The sequence below is a fragment of the Callospermophilus lateralis genome, unplaced genomic scaffold (genome assembly GCF_048772815.1).
Source record: "Callospermophilus lateralis isolate mCalLat2 unplaced genomic scaffold, mCalLat2.hap1 Scaffold_2084, whole genome shotgun sequence".
In the NCBI taxonomy this organism is placed as follows: Eukaryota; Metazoa; Chordata; class Mammalia; order Rodentia; family Sciuridae; genus Callospermophilus; species Callospermophilus lateralis.
The window spans coordinates 195,227-211,389 of NW_027513060.1; the positions used below are offsets into that span (position 1 = coordinate 195,227).

Below are 16,163 nucleotides of genomic sequence, written 5' to 3' on the forward strand. Positions count from 1 at the left end.
CCAGTGAAGAGTTCGGGCTGGGAACGGTTTTTTAGGAAAAGGAATGGAATTAACATTTAAAGCTTAAAAAGGGTTTTTTTTAGAAAAGGGGATGGAATTAACTCCTTTATATGTAAAAAATAATTGTAGCTGGAAAATGGATCGTTGGGAAGCTAGTGTCAAAGAAGCCTAATTATGAGGGCTCATCCCCATCTTATAACAATCAAAGAAACGGCCTAGATAAAGATGAGAGCAGTAAATATGGTGAAAAGTGAATAGATTCAGGATATGTTGTGGAGGTGGGCACAACAGGACTGGCTGACAGACTGAATGTGGGAGTGAGGGAAAGAAAGGAACTGGAAAATTGAAACACCATTTACTTTGTGTTGAATATAAAGTAATTGGATAAGCAGGAAAGGATGAGAGAGAGTAAGAACTATTATACCAAACCAAGTTTGGAAATTCTGGCATCTGTTAATCCAGATTTCCTGCTCAATATGGACAAGAGGGAATTATATTAGGATGAGTAAAGGCAAAGTATTAAAAACTGCTTTGGGAAACAATTTTATTTTGATATGAATTTTGAGGTTCATTCTAATGGAGGGTTTATGCCAAGCAGGCAATAGAGAGTAAGGGTAAGAGCTGTATTTACTGAATATACTGTATTTACTGAACTAGGTACTATGCCAAGTGCTTTGCTATAAAGGTAATCTCTCATTTAATCTTCACATTTATTTTACAATATTATCCCCATCATGTAGATAAGGAAACTGAGGCTCATAGAAATTAAAAGGCTGACTAGAGTAACCTCATGTAGTTCATAAGCAGTGAGACAGGATTTAACTCAAGAAATCTAATATCAGAGCTTAAACTCTTCATCATTATGTTTCGTTCCTTTAGATATTAACTGAATACTAACATTATGCTAGGTGTCCTGTGAGAAGCTGGGTAGACACAGTCACATGTATCTTTAGGTTTGTCACAATTTAATATCAGCAATATCTTAATACAAACCTTGTAGGAATAAACAACTTTGCAGGTGAGTGGATAATTTCTTAAGGTACCAGAAGGACTGGAACTGCTGTCATCAAAAAATCCATATTGTCTTCAAACTCTTCTCCTTCTTCTCTTTCATTATCTGCATTTAGCTAGAAAAAATTAAAAACCATTAGCTAGTTTGCTTGCTTCAAGAAAATGTCTGGAAACAGGAAAAGCACCTAAAATTGAACTGTTCCAAAATGTTAATTTACTTATTCGATTATACATAGATAGGACTGTCTGTTCATGCATGCATGTTAATAGAGGATAGAGATCATTTTTACAATCAAAAGTAAAATATGTTTCAAATAGAGAAGAAATATTTATTAGTATCTTTCACTTTTTATTCTTAAATACTGACTGACAATAGGCAACAAAAGAATAAAATAGCTTTGCATGGTGGTGCATGCCTGTAATCCCAGTGGTTTGGGAGGCTGAGGAAGGAGGATCCTGAATTCAAAGCCAGCCTCAGCAACTTACTGAGGTTCTAGCGAGACTCTGTCTCAAAATAAAAAAATAAAAAAGGATGGGGATATGGCTCAGTGGATAAGCACCCCTGGGTTCAATCACTGGTACCAAAAAAATTTTTTAAAAAGCTAAAATAAAATAAATTGGACCATCGAAATTAAAAATTGTTTTGCATCAATGGACAATAAAATGACAGGATCCCACAGAATGAGAGAAAGTATTTGCAAATCATATACCTGATGTGGGATTAACATCCAGAATATATAAAGAATGCTTAAAACTCAACAATAAAAAACAACCCAATTAAAAAATAGGCAGCCAGGTTCAGGGTGCACACCTGAAATCCCAGTGGTTTGGGAGGCTGAGGCAGAAGGATTGTGGGTTCAAAGCCAGCCTCATCAATAGCAAGGTGGTAAGCAACTCAGTGAGACCCTGTCTCTAAATAAAATACAAGGCTGAGGATGTGGCTCAGTGGTCAAGTGCCCCTAAGTTAAATCCCCAGGATCCTCCCAACCCTGCAGCAACAACACAACAACAAAAGGCAAAGAACCTGAATGGATATTTTTCTAAAGAAGATATATAAATGGACAAGAAGCACATGAAAAGATCCCAACATGTTTAATCATTGGGAAAGTGCAAATTAAAACCATGATATACCATTTTATACTCATTAGGATGGCTATTTTCAAAAAGCTATTTTCATAAATGTTGATGAGGATGTGGAAAATTGGACCATTGTACACTGTTAATGTTACTGTATATAGTACAGCTGGTGTGGAAAAACAGTAGTATGGTGTTTACTTAATAAATTAAACATAGAGTTACATATAATCCAACAATTCCATTTCTGGGTAGAAACCCCAAAGAATTAAAAGCATGGACTAGAATAGAAAATTGTAAACCCATGTTCACAGTAGTAGTGTTTACAACAGCCAAAAGGTGGAAGCAACCCAAGTGTCCAGTAACAGATGAAAAGACAAACAAAATTGGTACATACATACAATGGAATATTACTCAGTCTTAAAAAGGAAGGAAATTCCGACAATGTTACCACAAGGATGAACTTTGAGGACAGTATGCTAAGTGAAATAAGCCAGTCACAAAAAAATAAACCCCATAATTCCACTTATATGAGATATCTAGAGGAGTCAAAATCATAGAGACAAAAAGTAGAAAGGTGATTGTCAGGAACTGCGGTGAGTAATGGGAAGTCATTTCTGCAAGATGAGATGGATACTGAGGACAGTGCCACAACACTGTGAAGTTTACTTAATGTCATAGAACTATATGCTAAATAATACACAGGTATAACTAGATGATAAACAGGTATATTGACACAAAAGGAAAAGTCCCCTGTGCAGTGTTACACAGGAAAATATATAATTTTCTAATCTGAGTCTCAAGGTATATTACCCACCATAGCTAAAAGGCATATTAATTAAAGTAGTATTGGATGTTCAAAATGTATATGTATTTATCTATAGCACCATTTGTGCTATATTAAATATAAATAATATTTACACAAGCATAGTTGTCTGTCAAGGGAGTGCAGGACAAAGAAAACTGAGGGATGGACTGGGGTTGTGGCTCAGTGGCACGTACAAGGCACTGGGTTCAATCCTCAGCACCACATAAAATAAATAAATAAAATAAAGGTATTGTGTCCACCTACAACTGAAAAACGGAGGAAGGGGAGAGAGGGAGGGGGAGGGGGAGGGGGAGGAGGATCACTAATACTTTTAAATTGACTCCTCTTAAAAAATTCTAAGAATTCCTAAATTTTAAGAATATCTAAGAAATTCTAGAGACCCGCAGGGAATTCTAGAAGAATAAACTACATTTTTCCTGCCACATTTACTGCCACCACTTCAAACGTCCTGACATAGTTTCATTTATAATTATTACTGAAAATTCTCCACATGTCAGTGAGGTAATCTTGTGCCTGATCTTACAGTTATTCATTTGTAATCCCTCAGGCCAGTGGCAAAATAAGTTTAGATCTTGACTTCTCAAATCTCAGACTTCAGATTCTATTGTTTTTTCCTACAGGGAATGGTGTTATACAAAAAATAAGGATGATGTTCTAGAAATTTCCATAACACTAACTTAAAAAAAAATATTTCAACTACTATAAGACATTCCCTTCACACTCTAAGAAAGGTTATAAACATTTAAAAAATGTGGGTATTACAAAAAAATTTAAAAATGCTCATACATTTATAAAAATGAAGGTAGAACAAATTTCTAAAAAATATATAAAATGTTAATATTGTACTGTGCTATGGCACTTGGAATCAATTCAAGACATTTTAACTTGGCAACAATGGTTGACACTAAACATTCCTTTCCCTGCTCTATTTTTGAGTTCATTTTTTGGTTCTTATGGAAGGGAATGAAAGGCTTCAGTGACAGCAGCACATGCTTCTGCACTGCTCCAGCACCTTCCGGAATCATATCATCTCAGAATAATTTCTTCCTTTTCCCCTCTTCTACCCTCACAAAACTATTTAGAAAAATTTTTTTCTAAATATTTTTATGGTTGTAGATGGACACAATACCTTTATTTCATTTGTTTATTGTATGTGGTGCCAGGGATCAAACCCAGTGCCTCACACATGCTAGATAAGTATTCTACCACTGAGCCACAGCCCTGGCTCCAACCCCTCACCTTCCCACCCCCGCCCCGTGGTGGAGGAGATGGAAGTCAGGGTCTCCTACATGCTACTTCTGAGCTACACACCAGCCCCCTCCTCTACCCTCTTGACTCAGCATTTCTAAAATTACATTCTTCTTCTATTATCTAAAGAACTGCACTCAATTCTTTTTCTTCCGGTCACTTGACAGAACTTCAATCAAAATGATTTTTTTTCTAGCTGTACTAGTATTTTTCCTTCCTTAGATGTTGTAAAATGCTTACTGTTATTGCCAGGACAGATAAGAAGAATCTTTTTGAGTTGGTTTTAGTAGTGGTCTTCTTGTACTCGCAAAATAACCTCAGATAGGCACCATGGGCTTTGTGGTACTCTCTAGGAAGCAGTGGGCTCTGAGTCTGTTGGACTTGAGTGTGAGAGCTGACCATGTCACCTCCTGTGTGACCTTGGGCAAACTACTTAACTTCTCCAACTCAATTATCTCATCTCTCTAATGAAGTTAATGACTGCTTCACAGGGTACCATAAGGATTAAATGAGGTAATACATTTAAAACCATTAATGCATGCTTGCTGCACAGAAGGCACTTAATAAACCATTAGCTTTTATTGTTTCTATGAGGTAGGGAGAATCTAGATAAAGAATCTGTTAATACTCAATACAGGGGAAGGCAGCTGCTTATAGAAAATAAACAACAGAACCTCTGAACTCCATGTGGACAGAGAAGTGATCACAGTGAACATTATTCCAAATATGACACAAAAAGTTATGAAATATGTGAAAAAGTATCAGGAAAATGGATTCCTGCTTCCAAGCAAGATGGACTATCAGGGTCTAAACTAACTAAAAACTGTTCAAAATATATGGAAGAGGGCTGGGGTTATAGCTCAGTGGTAAAGCGCTTCCTTAGCATGTGTGAGGCACTGGATTCAATCCTTAGGACCACATATAAATAAATAAATAAATAAATAAATAAATAAATAAATAAAGGTATTGTGTCCATTTACAACTAAAAATGTTTAATAAATATGTATTTATAAATATGTGTGTGTGTGTGTGTGTGTGTGTGTGTGTGTGTGTGTATACATATAGTTTTTAAGACACTGGACATTAAGTAATGACCTACTGCCAGAAAAAGTTCCTAGGCAGAGACATAAGGAGAGGAAATCCAGGCAGAGAGGATGATGGTCTCCCAGAACTGATGAAGTAGAACTAGGAATTCAGGAAGGCCAAAGTGGCTGGAGTTGAGACTGCAGAGTGATGAAGAGGAGGGTGGGAGAGAGAGACAGAGATAGACAGATATCATGGGAAATCTGCAGAGGACAAGTATTCAGCTGAGTACTGATCAGTACATGTTATATGAAGAAAGTATGTGTGGTTAAGAATAGAACCACCCAAATGGATTAGAGAAAATGATCCACAGATATTGCACAGATTTGACAATAATTCCTGTTCTCTCCTAATAGAATAGAAAACCTCAGAAGGCTCAGGGCATCAGGTGGAGTTCTCAGAAAACCAGTAAGGATACAGAAGAACCAACTTGACTTAACTGACATTTATAGAACATAATATCTAACAGCAGCAAGTACATGAGAAACATTTACCAAGATATACCATATACTAGGTCACAAAACAATTTAGTAGGATTCAAGTATGTCAAGTATGTCGGACTACAACAGAAACAAATTAGAAATCACTAACAGCTGTGTGTGATGATGCAAGTAGACTGTAATCCCAACTACTTGGGAAGCTGAGGAAAAAGGATCACAAATTTGAGGCCAGGCTGCAAAACTTAGTGGTCCCTGTTAAAAAAAAAAAAGGCTAGGTAGAGCATTTGCCTAGCATGCACAAGGTCCTGGGTTCAATAAATAGTAAAACAACACACACACACACACACACACACACACACGCGTGCGCACACACACACAAAAGGGGGAAAAAAAAGAGACCAGTAACAAAAAATATCTGGAGCTGGGCATGGTGGCACACCACACCTGTAATTTCAGTGATTCCAGCAGCTGAGGCAGGAGGATCAAGTCCAAGGTTAGCTCAGGCAACTTAGTAAGACTACGTCTTAATATATAAAATAAAAAGAGCTGGTAGTGTGCCCCTGTGTTCAATCTCCAGTACTGACAAAAAATTATGTAAAAATGATTTAGAAAACCCAGAACAACTTTGAGAACATCTTTAAGAAGTTGGGGGAGCCAGGTGTGACGGCACACGCCTATAAATGCAGCATTCAGGAGGCCGAGACAGAAAGATTGTGAATTCGAAGTCGGTCTCAGCAACTTAGTGAAACCCTGTCTCAAAATAAAAAATAAAAAGGGCTGGGATGTGGCTCAGTGGTTAAGTGCCTCTGGGTTCAATCCTTGGTACAAAAAAAAAGTTGGAGGACTTATCCTCCCTGACTTCAACATTTTATAATTTTTGGGGCGATGGTGTTTATTTCTACTCAACAAAATCCAACCTGTTACTTGGAACACCTTAAGACTCCTAAACAGTCTCCCTCTTCAAATCCTATCTTCACAGATAGTATAGGTTGATTCCAATCACAGTCATGCATTGCTTAGAGATGGGGACTACTTCTGAGAATGCATTGTTAGATTGTTAGGGGTTTTTATCATGGTGTGAACATCGCAGAGAATGCTTACCAAATTAAGAGGCCTATGTTACTACATGACAATTTTTTTCTTTCTATATTTTAGATGACATAATTCTTACGGGACCATCATTAGATGGGCACCCATTGTTACATCTTGGGAGCAAGTTTTTACCCCTCATATATCAGATCACACACTAATTTCTAAGGTATATAAAGAACTCAAAAAGCTAAACACCAAAAAAAAAAAACACAAAACAAAACAAACAAACAAACAAACAAAAACCCACAACCCAATCAATAAATGGGCCAAGGACATGAATAGACACTTCTCAGAACAGGATATTCAATCAATCAACAAATATATGAAAAAATATTCATCATCTCTAGCAATTAGAGAAATGCAAATCAAAACTACTCTAAGATACCATCTGACTCCAGTCAGAATGGCAGATATTATGAAGACAAACAATAATAAGTGTTGGTGAGGATGTGGGGAAAAAGGCACACCCATACATTGCTGGTGGGACTGCAAATTGGGGCAGTCAATATGGAAAGAACTATGGAGATTCCTTGGAAATCTGGGAATGGAACCACCATTTGACCCAGCTATCCCTCTCCTCAGACTATACCCAAAGGACTTAAAAACAGCATACTACAGGGACACAGCCACATCAATGTTTATAGCAGCACAATTCACAATAGCTAAACTGTGGAGCCAACCTAGATGCCCTTCAGTGGATGAATGGATTAAAAAATGTTGTATATATACACAATGGAATATTACTCAGCACTAAAAGAGAATAAAATTATGGCATTTGCAGGTAAATGGATGCAGTTGGAGAAGATAATGCTAAGAGAAGTTAACCAATCCCAAAAAAACATTTTATAATTTTATAGGACTTAAGACAATGGAGTACTGGCATCAAACTAGACAAATAGATCCACCAATGAAACCAAACAAATGTTGAGCAATAAACACTAGTGGATTACTGGTTGACTAATGAGAGATGGGAAAGGCAGATTACAAAGGAAATGAGGAAACCTCTGGGGGTAATAGATACGTTCATCATTATAATGGTGGTGGTTTCATGGTGTATACATGTGTCTGTATGTATTAGACTGTGCACATTTAGATATGTGCAGATTATCGTATGTCAATTCTATCACAGTAAAGCTGTTAAAAATATTAAAAAAACTTGGGAATTTTAATGTCATCTTTCATACAGTACTTGATGCTATAAAACCATTAACTACATTGGAAATGGGACCTTCAATGATGATTCAACAAATGCTTCAGAAATGAAAAATAATAAAAGAATGCACAGCTATTAAAACATCATAGAAGTTAGAGGAAGAAAGGGAACTCAGAGATGGTGAAATAATTGATAAAGAGCAGGACTTCAGAGGGAGATATATTTTGGTTCAAATGTCACTTCTCTTCATTTATATGCTGTGTGCCTTCAGGAGGTATTTAATTCTCCCAAGTGTGTGTCCTCAACGTAAATACACTCAGGATTTTTGTGCTCATTAATTAATTGTGCACATATATATAACGTATGATTGTATTTGGCAGAATACCTGGGTCATAATACACTCTATCAATGTGAACTCCCTCCATTGAGTAGTAATGCACCTGTCAGAACTAGAGTAAATGGCTTTTCTGAGGTTCAGATAAATATTTTTAACATGTACTATGTATAAGAAACTGTGTCAGGCACTTTATTTTTTTCTTGTATAAAATTAAGTTAATTCCTTTATTTCATAGAAATCATAATTGATGAGATAGTTTTAAGAACTTTGAATTAATAACTTAATTTCCTAAAAAAGTCATCATAAACAAAATAAAGTTGATAATAACAACACAGTATTCCACTAGGTAGAGATAAAAAGCATTACTTTTTTTTTTAAACTATGTTGCCTCTGCTGCTTTCAAATTTGCCTTTTCTGTCTCAGGAGTAACTGGGATTACAGGAGTTTGCCACTGCATTCAGCTCATTATCTTTTCTGATGGCTTTTCTTCTAGTAATAACATATATGTACATACATTTTTTATAATTTATTTATCCTCACATTTTTGTGCTAAGAGCATAACATCTACTTTTGTTACATTTTTCATAAATAACATACCATAATTAACTATAGCTACTTTGCTGTACAATAGATCTCCTCATTTATTCTTTTCTAACTATGATCATATTTTCTTTAACCATATACCTTCACCCAATCATCCCAATCTCTAGGAACCACCATTCAACTCTACTTCTGAGATAATTTTTTTTAAGATTTCACATATAAGAGAGAATATAAGATACTTATCTTTTTGTGCCTGGATTATTTTACTTGACATAATGTCCTTTAGATTTATCCATGCTGTCATGAATGACAGGACTGCACTGTTTTTATGGCTCAACAACATTCATATATATATATGCCATATTTTAAATTAATTAATTATTTGGTACTGGGGCACTTAACCACTGAACCATATTCCCAGACCTTTTTATTTTTAAATTTACAACAGGATCTTGCTAAGTTACTTAGAGTCTCACTAAGTAGCTGAGGCTGGCTTTGAACTTGTGATCCTTTTGCCTCAGCCTCCCAAGTTGCTGGACAGATATGCACAATTGAGCCCAACTAAATGCCACAATTTAAAACCCAGAAATCTGATGATGGATGTTTAGGTTGATTCCATATCTTAGTCATTGTGAATAGCACTGTGATAAACATGGGAAAGTAGATAACCTCCTTCAACATACTGATTTCATTTCTTTTGAATATGTACCCATTAATGGGATTGCTAGATTGGCACTTGTTATTATGGCTATGCAGAAAGTCAAGGAACATAGTATACATCCCCTCAGAGTGAAATTCTGTGCATCTTTTCGCCTACCTTTTGGCCGTAGCTGTCATTAAGTGAGACTGGTTCTCTTGATCTGTGGGCACTAACTTAATAGACATATTCAATTTAGTAATTCTCAGTACCTAGTGAAGGGTCTCATAAGAAGGACTGGCTCAAGGCATACTTACTGAAGTAAGCTGTTCCTACTGAGGATTTGTTAGTTTCACTAAAAGAGTAGGCTCTTTTGAATATGGAGTTTAGTTAAATAAAAACCACGATTGCTCATTTGGAAATACTGTAAATGCAAAAGCAACTGAAGATTTTTGTAGGCACATTCTACAAACTGTTTTCAACAGTTTGCATTTATAAAAATCCGCTGTTTCTTTTCACTGGGATTAGCTTAAACCAAAAACAGATTTTCATATTCAAAAACAAAGACCTCTATACTGCAAGAACTATTAGGCAATACCTGGGCTGATGGAACTAAACTACATCTCAACGGTTAAAAATATTTAATCTACTAATAAATTTGAGAGGTTTTCCATTACAAAAAAAGATTAATTTCCTTGCATTTCAATCATACTATTCAACATGGTCTTCATAATGACTGGAGTCAGAATTTCTGTGTAACTCTCATATTCAATCATCATACTCTTAGACAAAGTTGACTGTTTGCTTTTGTTCAATATTTGGGGGAAGTGACTAAAGATAGGGAAGACAAGTACATAGTATTAGCTATAATTAGAAAGTTTAAGAAAAAAAATAAACCAATATTAAACAAGGACTGCAAATCTCTGACCAACTAATCCCACTCTGAAAATCTGTACTACAGGAAAAATTCTCAATATGGAAAAATACAGTCACCTGTTGGTATCCAAGGCAGGTTGGCTCCAGGACCTCTCATGGATACCAAAATCTATCAATGTCCAAATCTCTAATATAAAATGGCATAGTATTTGCATATTAAACAACACACATTCTCCCATGTATTTTAAATCATTGCTTACATTGCCTAATACAATGTAAATGCTATGTAAAAAGTTGTTACTGGGGCTGAGGTTATAGCTCAATGGGAGTGCTTGCCCAGCATGTGTGAGGCACTGGGTTCGAGTCTTAAGAACCACATGTAAATAAATGAAATAAAGGTCCAGTGACAACTAAAAAAATATTTTTTTAAAAAAATTGCTATACTATTTTGTCCAGGGAATATTGATAAGAGAAAAAAAGTCTGTATATGTTCACAATTGAAGTGATTTTTCTCCCAATTTTTTTGATCAGTGGTTGGTTGAATCCATGGATGCAGAATCCAGGGATATGGAAAGCCAATTATATGTGTAAAAATTTTTTATATTATTTAAAATAGCAAAAATTTGGAGGCAGTCTAAATAATGAGCATATAAGAGAACATTTAAGTGAATTTTATTATGCCTTCCTAATGGAATACTGTACAGGCACTGGAAGAATAATTATGAAGATCATCTAGTGACAAGGCATGTTAGGCAGGAAAAATACAAAATTAATTTAATTATGATAAATATATTTAAAATATATATATCAGTAATGAATATATTTCAAAACATGTTGTATACCATAAATATATATAATTTGTGCTTGCCAATTACATGAAAATGAAGAAAGAAAAGAGGAACGAATTATACCACATTGCTATCTGTAGTGTTATGGAACTTTTGGTCATTTGCCTCCCCATTCTGTTTTCTAATTTTTTTTTGTAATATAGTTATGTAACTTTTCCTATCATAGAGTTAATATAATTTCAAAAGTTAGGTTGTAAATTGGTTGTGGATTTTGAGTAAGGGAAAACAAAGAAAAAAAAGGAGGGATGAATGACATGAAGACAGACTAAGTCACTGGCAGCAATTCAAACACAGGAAGCTCTTCAGTTACCCACCAACTGAACATTTACACCAGCAGACTGTTCTCCTTTTAAACAATGTTGCCATATTCTGAGATTCTTTTTTTTTTCTTCCCAGTTTTATATTCTGTACCACGTATGAAGCAGAAGACAAAGAGTCAATGCTCAAGTATAGTTCCTTCCTTATTCTATAAGGTAAATAGACTGTATATTGAAAAAACATTTATATTTTATAAGGTAATTTTCAGTTATACTGTTAATGTCTACCAGTAGTATCAATCATATTTTCTAGATGACTAATGCTTTTGTTGGCATCTATAATGGAAGAAAATATTTGGTTACTAGAATGTGTGCTTCTGCTTTACATTTGTCAGCCAGCTAGCTGTCAGTGTGAAGAGATACAATCCTCTCTAAGTTATTTTAGAGATGTTATTCAAAAGCAGGTTAAATAAATATTGGGACCTCATTAAATAATTTTGTGACTGAATCTCTCTTTAATTTATATTGTCAGTAGATCTTCTACAAAATATAATCCCTCAATGAGGAGGGAAGACATAGGATTACCAAGACTGACTAGATAGAAGGAAAATGTGGGATGATATTGCAAAATACTTTCTTTACCAGAGACATGTCTCTAGATGAGCTGATGTCTACATACCACTAGATACACATTTCCTTCATTCCCCTCCTTTATACCCAGGAGCCCTTCCTCTTTATTTTTTGCTAAAATTGTTCAAGGACTACCTTCAAATGACATTTCCTGCATGAGGCAAACTTCTTCTAACTAGTTTTGAGCTTTTCTGGCTGCATGTCACAGAACTATGAGATTTTAGAGCTGGAGATCTTGGAATCAATTAACTTAACATTCTCTCAGAAATCCAGAAAAAAGTGACTTTTCCCAAGGTGTGCTGATGATAGAGGTAAGCAATTTCAAGCGGCCACACAGTGGCCCAGTCACACAATGCTACGTATCACTAAGGTCTATGAAAGTCTTGTCTTCTCTCCCAGCTTGTAAGCTCTTTGAGGAGAGAAACAAGTTTTATTTACCTCCAATTTGCCTGGAAGTAAGCACAATGTGAAGTGATACGGACCTTCTCAGGTGGTTTAGTCAGAAGAGGTGCTAGTCCAAGGATAGTAATGGGTTTGATTGGTTGGAAACAGTGCTGCTGCTGTAGAAGCCAAAAGCAAGTTTGTGCCCAGAATTTGCTGACATTATAAACTATACAACAAAGTAACCTAAAGCAGATTGGAATTAACATCTTTTAAAAGATGCAATAGGAAGAAATATTCCATGACATGAAGCAACTCTGTTCTAATGAAAACATGGCAAGCTCTTCTAACCCCAAAGTCATTTGGGTGATGTGTGGTTTTTTCCCCTGGACTGAATTACCATTAATAGTGAAATAAAAATAAACCTTCAATAGATCTTGTCTTCTTAAATGTATACCCACACACAATCCTTTTTAAATGTGCAAGTGTATGCCCATTAAAAAATCAGAATGTTATGTGAAAAAACTGAAAAAACTTCTAAGAATGTTTTAAAACTTTGGCTAATTTCTCTATCAAGGACGCTTTATTTCTGAAGGACACAACATTACAAATACAGTGGAACTTGGGAGATTTTAGCTTTTAGTTTGATACTGTTCCACCCACCCACCTATGTATCCATATTTTTCTCCATTTCTTCCTTCAACAAATATGAAGAACCTATTATGTGCCAGACATTTAGCTGTGCAGAGCAATGAACTAGGCAGATATGGCAATTATATTTCAGAGAGGAAGACGGACAATAAACAAAAGAAAACAAAGAAGAGAAGTACAAACTGTGATAACACCATTAAGGAAATAAACAAGATGAGAGAGAGTAATGGGTAACAAGGTGGCAGTAGGAATTAGGTCTGACTAGAATGCATCACATATCCACCTATGTAGTATCAGGGAAATCAATGAACTTTTCTGATTCTTAGATCTTTAACATGACAAACCAAAGTTGAACTGGATGACATCCAAGTGGAAAGACCTTTGGATGTGAAGTAAGAAAACTTAAGCTTGTGCCCCAGGTTTGACAATCAAGTATGAGAGCCTGTGGGAGCTGGAGTTACCTTTACACTGAGCCTCCACACTGCTGAAAATTTGTTTATTTTAATTTTGAGACAGGTATGGTTATGTTGTGCAAGCAAGGTGCGAACTCCTGGACTTGAGCGATTCTCTTGTCTCAGCCTCCTGTGTCACTGAGACTACAGCTGTGTGCCACCACGCCTCACTCACACTTCTTTAAGATTTTACAACTCTGAATGTTTTTCATTTTCACTAAAGATGACTTCTGAAAACTTCAGAAAGGCTAGGTTAAGTTTTCTATTCTACTACTTCTAGCTAAGAAGTACATTTACTTCATGAATAGAATAAATAATGAGATTGGTAGATAATCATTGATAACCCCATTAATGACAATGTATTCTTTTTCTGCACATTAAAAAAAACATTAACAAACTGCTTTTATCTTCTCTCTTCTTTTTCCTGTACTTCTTTTTCATCCTTTAGTGAAAGCCCATCATATCCAAGAAAAGAAACCATACCGAGTGTAGTGTGCCATTGCTGGTGGCTGCAGGAGTGTGGGCCCATCGCTCATTTTCCAGTTCTTCCATTACTTGGTTCATGGCACTCTTTAGCCATGTGTCCACAGAAACGCCAATCTGCTTTAGCAGGTCTAGCCGGGCTTCAGCTTTCAACTTAATTATCTAAGGAAACCAAGAAAATGATCAGAAATCAAGGCATTTCCCCCCTTTCATTATTAAATTATTTCCCATTTATTTATTTAGGACAATCTTGATATTCACAAGCAATTCTTCTTGGGTATAAAAGGTAATTTATCATTTGCAGAGAGGAGGAGAAAGGAAAAGAACATAAACACAAGAGCAGTCCCCCTAAACATGGCAATAGCATACTTCTTCCTTCTATCTATCTATTGGGGGTGGGGGTATGTGCTGGAGATTGAAACCAAGGTCTTGTGCTAGATAAGCATGTGCTCTACTACTGAGCTACACCTCCAGCCCTTGACTGACTGTATATTCACAAGAGCATAGTACTGATGACACATCAAATATAACTTATGAGGGGCTGGGGTTGTGGTCAGCTGTAGAGCGCTCGCCTAGCACATGCAAGGCCCTGGGTTTGATCCTCAACACCACATAAAAATAAATAAATATAATAAAGGTATAAAAATTTAAAAATACATAACTTATGAATAGGAAAAGGAAGTATGCCATAAAGCCTACTCCCCCCCCCCCCGTTAACAAGGCTACCCCTCAGAACATCCTAAAATCCAGTATTTTCAACCTTATAATCCAACTCTTGGTCTTTTTCTTTTCCTCTATAATCCATCTTTTACAGGCTGTGCATGGTCTCATCATGTCACTTCCCTGCTAAAATCTTCTACAAAAACTCTGGAGTGCCTACTGAATATAGAATTAACTAAATTTTAACATGGAACAAGCCATCTTTCAAATTCAACTTATTTCCTCCACTACTTTCCACACACCCTGCGCTCCCACACTACTATGTGCTGTTCCTCTAATATATCATGTGCTCTCATGCCTCTGTTTATGAGGGTCCCTCTGTGCATAATATCTTTTTATTGCCTTTTGATGTCTGGTGAGTTCCTACCTTTCAAGAGTCAGTTCAAATATTATCCTTTCTCTGAAGATCTTCATGACCACCCCGCCTCCTTACTCCATACCCCTTTCTCTGCTCCCAAGGCAGGTTATACAGACCCACTCAAAATGTGGTAGCATACACATTACTTTATACTCATCTGTGCAACTGCTGACCTTTTAAATATAACTAGGCTCCTTAATGACTGGAGCACTGACATTCGGTGCTATTCTTCTGATAAGTGTTTGATAATTGTTTTGAATGAGTATCCTATATAAAGTAACTTCTATTTGCTCTTCTAAGAAAAGATTTTACTTTGAAGAGGTATACTACTTCAGTTGATATTAATCTTAAGATGCATTCAGTGCCACTGAGTTAAAAACTACTGTTTCCTTTCAATAACCACTTTTTAATAATAAATGATCTCTTTTTAATAATTCTAATATTTTCAGCACAAGCTTAAATAACTTCTTTTTTTAATATTTATTTTTAATTTTTTGGTGGACACAACATCTTTGTTTTATTTTTATGTGGTGCTGAGGATCGAACCCAGCGTCCCGTGCATGCCAGGTGAGAGCGCTACCGCTTGAGCCACATCCCCAGCCCCAATAACTTCCCTTTTGATTTGGCTGCCTTTGGTGATTGTTTGTTGATTAATAGTCTTCTTGCTTTTAAGTTATGATGCAGCTGTCAGAAATAGTGGGGACTGGAAAAAAGTTCCTCTTCTACAAATTCAAGAAAGGGAATGACTGCCTCATCTTTAGTCCTTATTACAAAAAAACTTACTAAACAAGTGACTATAAAACCAATTTTAAATCTGTCTGAAACAGTGACTGCTCTGCTACAACAGGCATGCCTCTGAAAGTCATCCTCCAGTGACAGCTCTATGCTTGTCTGATTGACAATCATCTCCAGCCTCATCCAGTATTCATGCCTTTACTTCTGCTTTGGGTAGTCTGCCATCTCCAAAAACCATGGCTGGGAGCAGGGGGTGAGGTGTGCAGCTCAGTGTAGAACACTTGCTTATAATCAAGTTCTGGGTTCCATCTCCAGCAGCGAAAAT

General features: G+C 36.1%; 1 pseudogene; it reads right to left on the reverse strand.

The window, feature by feature from the left end:
• LOC143386199 (F-BAR and double SH3 domains protein 2-like) overlaps positions 1 to 16,163 on the reverse strand; it is an 85,698-nt pseudogene that overhangs the window by 10,634 nt on the left and 58,901 nt on the right.